The sequence below is a fragment of the Lipotes vexillifer genome, unplaced genomic scaffold (genome assembly GCF_000442215.2).
Source record: "Lipotes vexillifer unplaced genomic scaffold, Lipotes_vexillifer_v1.1 scaffold584, whole genome shotgun sequence".
Classification (NCBI taxonomy): domain Eukaryota; kingdom Metazoa; phylum Chordata; class Mammalia; order Artiodactyla; family Lipotidae; genus Lipotes; species Lipotes vexillifer.
The window spans coordinates 4,931,860-4,938,027 of NW_006783036.1; the positions used below are offsets into that span (position 1 = coordinate 4,931,860).

General features: G+C 60.2%; 1 protein-coding gene across 1 annotated transcript in view; it reads left to right on the top strand.

Annotated features, from left to right (window-relative positions):
• The window catches only part of CCDC85C (coiled-coil domain containing 85C), an 81,360-nt gene that overhangs the window by 67,823 nt on the left and 7,369 nt on the right, over window positions 1–6,168 (top strand). The gene's annotated exons all lie outside the window — the stretch shown is intronic.

Here is a 6,168-nt window from a genome sequence, read left to right on the forward strand (position 1 = left end):
CGCTCTTCCCATCCTGCCATGCCACACAGGGTCACTGTACACTCAGGTTGGAAGTGACCCCAGGATTTACACCAAGCATGGATGGGGAAACTGAGGCCTGGGTGGAGGAGGATTTCCTGGGACAGGTGATTGTATTAGTTTGCTAGAGCTGCCGTAACAAAGAACCATGCACTTTGGCGGAGCGGGGTGCGTGGAGAAGGGGCTTAAGCAACTGAAATGTATTGAATGTATTGTCTCACAGTTCTGGGGAGCATGGGGTCAACAGGTCAGCGTATGAATTTGATTGGGACACAATTCAACCTGTAGCAATGGTGTTGTTGGCCTGACGGTATAAGAAAGTGGGTTTGAGCCCCAGATGAGTCTGGATTCAGTTAATCCCTGCTCCACCACTCACCGGCTGTGTGGCTTTAGGTAAGATACCTTATGTCCCAGTGCCTGGTTTCCTCACCTATAAGACAGGGACGATGGTGATGCCTGCTGCAGCACTGACTGGAACCTGGGGGCGCCCGGGCAGTGCTTGCCCTTCTCTCCTTTTCCTGGTCTTGGGAGCCTGGGATTTTTCAAGGCCTGGCAGCCCACGCCCATTCAGCCGGGCTTGGTCCCTGATGGAGTGCTCCTTTTTGCCTTCTGTCTGAGTTTTGAACCATCCAGGCCTTGGGACTGAGGAACAGTCTGCTACTATCTGAGCCCATTGCTGACACCTCAGTACTGTTTCCCGCAACCCCAGGGAGGGTTGTTTTGGTTGGTTGGTCCCCTTGCCCAAGGCCTGCGGAGATGCTGGCCTCATGGTATGTCTGTGGTGGCAGTTCTGCTCGCTGGCATCTTCTGTGACATGCTGCTTTGTTGACAGGCTCTGGGCCATCCCTGCTTCACCTGTTTGGTGTTCCGGGGTTGGCTGTCATGTCCCCGCCCCTTCTGTCATGAGTGGTGTGGTCTCCGGAGGGCCTCATCTGCTTCATTAGCAGAACCTTAGAACCAGTCCAGCCTCTTTCTCAGCCAGGGAGGAAACCCCCTCTTTCCATCATTCAAGCAGATGGTCAGTCTAGCAACGTGGGCAAGAAGAGAGACTAGGAATTCTACCTCTGTCCCCTATGCCCGAGGCTTAACCAGTGTCCACTGTGAGCCAGACATCAGGTGGTCAGCATGGTAAGAGGCCAACCCCAGAGCCAGAGGGCCTGGTTCCAACTCCCAAAGTGCCACTTACCAGCTGGGTGGCATCGGGCCAGTGGGTTAACCTCTCTGTGCCTCAGGTTTCCCAGCTGTAAAATGGGGACACTAGCGGTGTCTGCCCCAGGATTAAAGGGCAAATCACGGAAAGCACTGAGAGCCGGGGCTGGCTGGCGGTAAGGGTCATGGGTCAGCCACTGTGACCTCGCCTGTGGGCCATCCAGCAGCTGAGTGTCCTGCTGGACCCCAGTTGACATGCAGGCAAACAGAGACCTGGAAGTTGGCGAGTTGCTCAGATCCACTCAATTGCAATGGGATTTGGATTTGGCAACACCTGTACCCTCCAGAGTCCCCCACCTGCCTCCACGGAGGTTACATGGCCTGCCCCTTACTCACCTCATCGGAGCAAGTAATGGTCCCGCCAGGGGACCCGTGAGGGGATGACGGTCATTGCGGTTGAGACCTGGTCAGCGCGGTACCCATCAGTTACAGGCCACGTGGTTCTGGGCGGTACACACATCCGGGTTTGAAAAATGGTTTAGGACCTGAAGTCGCATGGGAGTAGGGGGCAGTGCCAGCTGCGGGTGAGACATCAGCCATGCGTTAACCGCACGTGGACGCCACGCTGCCTCGTCAGCAGTAACCAGAAGAACCCACTGGATCCCCGGCCACGCCGCAGCCCCTTTGATTCACGGCCTGCTAATGAGTTCTCGTAAAATTAGAGGGGGAAAAAAGCAGGTAAATCTGGTTCGTAGGACCTGTATGTTCTCGTGAGAGACCTTGCAGGCCACCTTCGCCCTGAGGACAGGCAGATATCTGGCCTCGCCCAGCTGGTTGGGATCTCGGGGTGTCTCTCAGAAGGGCAGCTGTGTACTGGTGTGAGCCTCGGGGAGGGCTGTGAAGGGGTTGGGGCCCCAGTGCCTGGCGTGTGGCAGGCGCGCTGTCAGTCCTTGTGCAATCTGGAGTTTCTAAAAACATGGGGCTCCTGTGAGGCGCCTTGGGGACCCCGACCTCGGCCCTTGGCCTCCCTACTGCAGCCCAGCCGAGGTCCTGGCGGCTTTGGGCTAATGGGTGTCCAGGGGAGGGAGGGCAGAGGTGAGGGTCGTGGTTGGCATTGCTGGGTGACACTTGCTCTCTTCCCTTCCAGCTGCCCCGCCCCTATGGCCGCCCGAGAAGCTGGCTTCAGGTAGAGCTGCCCGGCAGGGCTTGTTTGCAGTGCTGTGTGGGGTGGGGGCTGCTTGGAGTGCTGTGTGATGCCCTGTCTGCTCTGGGTGACCCCCGCAGCGCCCTCCCGTCTCTTCCTGGGAGCTGACCACCACCCAGGGTGCCCTGGTCCTGCCTTTAGATTCATCGTGGGATCCGCCCTCACTCTGAGCTGGCGTTACTGCCCAGCTTTACAAAGTAACAGCAAAAGAGTTATGAGACAGTAGCCTCTTGTGATACTCCACCCAGGCCCCTCCTTACCCACTTCTCACCGGATCTGCCCAGCTTGTGAGGTCAGGGGGCAGGTCGAGATCCGCAGTTTGCAGGAGAACCTGCAGTGCCTGGTAGGGTGAGGGCTTGCCGAGGCTGCAGGAGTTAGTGCTGGCTCCCAGCTGGCCCAGGTCCTCGGGTGGGGTCTCCAGGGATGCCTGGAGGTAGGAAGAACCTACCAGAGCCCAGTGCTGGGCTCCCACCCTTGCCGAGCGCTACAGCCTTGCCACCCCTGGGAGGTAGGTGTTACTGCCCTGTGTTAGGGTTTCGGAAAGCGGGGCTGGTGTCACTTGGGATCGGAGCCCTGTCCCCATGATGGAGACACCGACACCTCCCTGTACCACGAGGGCTGGCAGGCTGAGGGATGGCTCCCACTGATTGGGGTCCTGCCCCTGGTCACTGCATGCACATCGGCCCATGGGCCCTGGGTCTGGGGATCTGAGCGGTCACCTGCGGGCAGATTGCCAGATGGGGACGCCCCGGGCGCCTCTGTGTCGGTGCTCACCTTCCATCTCTGCAGTGGCAGGCCCTGCTTCACCTGTCAGGCACTGCCTCCCTGCCTCGGTGCACCCAGTAGGACCATGTCCTGTGGTAGCCTGCGGCCCACCCGAGGGGCTGAGAGCCCTTTGGGACCAGGAAGCCAGGGCGAGTAGCTGCCTCTGAGCGAGCCCAGAAAGCGGCCCCCTAGTGAGGAGCCCTGAGTGGAGGGGCAGGGAGGTGGGTGCCTGGCCTTGTTTTCTCTGAGTTCTGCCCTTGGCCCGTTTCTGTTCAGCACCTCCTTTGATGGTGCCCCCCAGGAGGCTCTGCAGGTGGCCTCAAGGGAACCCCCGGCTTTGCAAGCAGGAGTCCCTGGGCAGGCGATGACTAGGTGCTTCTGTTGCTCGGAGCCTCCTTGCAGCCCCACAGAGGCCCGGAGAGGCTGGGGTAGCCTGAGTTCACACCACCCGCTGCGACCCGCTCTGAGCTGGATAGCGTTGCAGTGATGGCCCTGGACAGAGGCCCCGAGTGCCCTTAACAGTGGGATGGGAGGCTCTGCAGCCTCCTGGGTCTCTCCCTCCCGGTCCAGAACTCTTGTGCTGCTTTTTCGTGGGGGACAGGGCGGGGTGGAAGCGGCCGTTGCTGTAGCTGCAGCGCTGGATCGTTTCCTTCCCTTTTAAGGATCCGGGCAACCCTGTTCCAGCTCCTGCTCTGTGTGTCAGATCCGCTTCCCTGTGTCCCGAGGGACCCTGTTAGGGGGCCTGGGGGGCAGGGCAGTCCTCTCCTGGGGAGCAGTGGTGTGCCCCGTGTCCTGCCCGCCCCGCCGCCCCCCGAAGGCCACTTCAGCTTCGCTCCACCTCAATGGTGAAACCCTAGGGATTTCATCTTCCAGGGCACCAAGAGGCAAATGGCAGGATTTTTAATTTGGGTTTAAGTGCAGTCGTGTTTCTTCATGTCGATGCGTCATTAGCTGCGTCATTAGCTGCGTTGCCCCAGCATTCTCCCTGCCAGCTTTGTGGCTTTTTGCTCATAAAGTGCCGTGGGCTCGCAAATAGTTATGGACGTCTCCGAAGGCAGGGGTGGGGATTGTGTGCTGTTAAGTAAAAACTCCCCACCCTCTTGCACACACACCTCCTCCCCAGGGAATTATCTGCCAGGAGGGAGGAGACAGACCCGTGTTTTCAGTAGCAGCACGTGGGCTGCTTCTGAACCCATTTGGTCCGGGATCAGAGACGCTGTGGGGGAGGGGAGACAGCCCAGAGCAGAATCTAGACGGGGTGCAGTAAGGACAGGGCAGCACCCGCCGTCCTGGTCCCAGGGGCCGACGGGAGAGAGCAGTGGCTCCAATGCCTGGCCCTGTGGTCAAATCCATGCCAGTGTGTGTGTGTGTGTGTGTGTGTGTGTGTGTGTGTGTGTGTGTGTGGCCTTACACCTGGTCCCTTGGCTTTCTCTCGCCAGGCAGGTGGGGATGTGCCTGCAGAATTGTGTCGGGGCCCCAGTGAGAGAGGCCTGCGGCCCCAGGGGTGGACGTTCAGCGTGTTGAGTCGAGAACGCGCTTTCCACTGGAGATTTTGTAACTGTCACAGAGATCTGGCCAGGAAAATAATTGGTTTTGGGATTTTTGCCTATAAATGGAGCTGGGGGCGAGACCCCCAGGGAGGCGGGGGTGCCCTGAAGGGGGGATCCCCATGGGAGGGTGAATGAGTGCTGGGCGAGGGGCGGCGTCTCTTTCTTGTTGGTGCCCGGTGGCAGAGGCTCGGCTCAGATAGACCCCTGGCTGGGCCAGGGAGGGTCAGTGTGCCTTGGGCTCTAATGCCTCAGGTTAACCCAAACAGGCCTTGGTCGGTGCGTGACAGTCCCATTTTAAGATAGAGGACTGTGACCGGGGTCCTCCGGTAAGACCCTGCTACAACTCAGGGGACCCCACTTCTCTCCCCTCTGTGTCCCTTGGTGACCTTGGCCACACTCCGGTGCTCCCTAGGCCACGGGAACAGTTCTTAGCTAGGCGGCTGGTCTCGGCTCTCCTCTGGCCGGCGGGAGCCTGGGGTGGGGATGGGATGGGAGTGGGGTAATGAGGGGAGTGACTGCCTTTCTCCTGTTCCCCCGGGCTGCCTCCACTCCTGTCCTACAGATACTTACAGGGCACTGCTGTGTGTGCCCAAGCCCTTGAGACCTGGGGCGTCTGACCTGGGTCTGATGGGGCGGGAAGGCAGAACCCAGGGAGTTGATGAGGCTGGAGGTCCTGTGAGAAATGGGGGCCTGGGTGCAGCGGCGGTGGGGGGGGGGAAGCTGGGTGTGTGCGGGGGCCCCCGGGCAGAGCAGGGGAGTGCTGGAGAGGAGGAGGGGCCCCCAGGAGTGGCTGCCGCCCCGTCTTGCTCCCCCAGCCCTGGCCTCTTCCCCTCCAAGGGTTTGTTTGGGCAACTCAACGACCTGCTGCTGATTTATGGGACGTTCCGCTGCATTTTATCTGCCCAGAAGTGTTTCCGCAGTTCCTTTGAAGTTGAAGAGGGTGTTGGGGCCAGAAGCGCCACCCCAGGGTTGTAGTGATGCAGAGGGTCCAGAGGCCAAGGTTTCTGCTCAGCGGGACCAGGGGACCTCCGCTGGATTGAGCGTGACCCCTGGGTCCCCCCCCACCCCCGGGTCCAGCCCCATCTTCTGCGGGGCTCTGCTTTGCCCCGAGGGGAACCACCTAAGGCCAAATATGTGCCTGTTCATTCATTCACTCACTCATTCATTCATTCACTCCTGCTTCCCCCCTCCTTCTAAGCGTGCCCTGGGCATTCATTAATCATGAGCCCGGCTGCGCTGGTACCTGTGGATACAGAGGGTGAGGCCCAGGGCTCACACTTACGAGCTTCTTTCTGACGGTGGAGGCTCACGGGCAGCGTGTCAGAGCGCTGTGCAGGGTCACCCCTTGGGCAGCCCCAGCCCTGTGGAGGCGGGAGGACTTCCCCGAGGACGTGGGCCCCAGGGGCTGCAGAGGCCGTTCTCCAGGACCCGAGTGCAGGATGCTGGAGCAGAGGAACAAGGCGGGCGGGGTCGGCGGGGGGG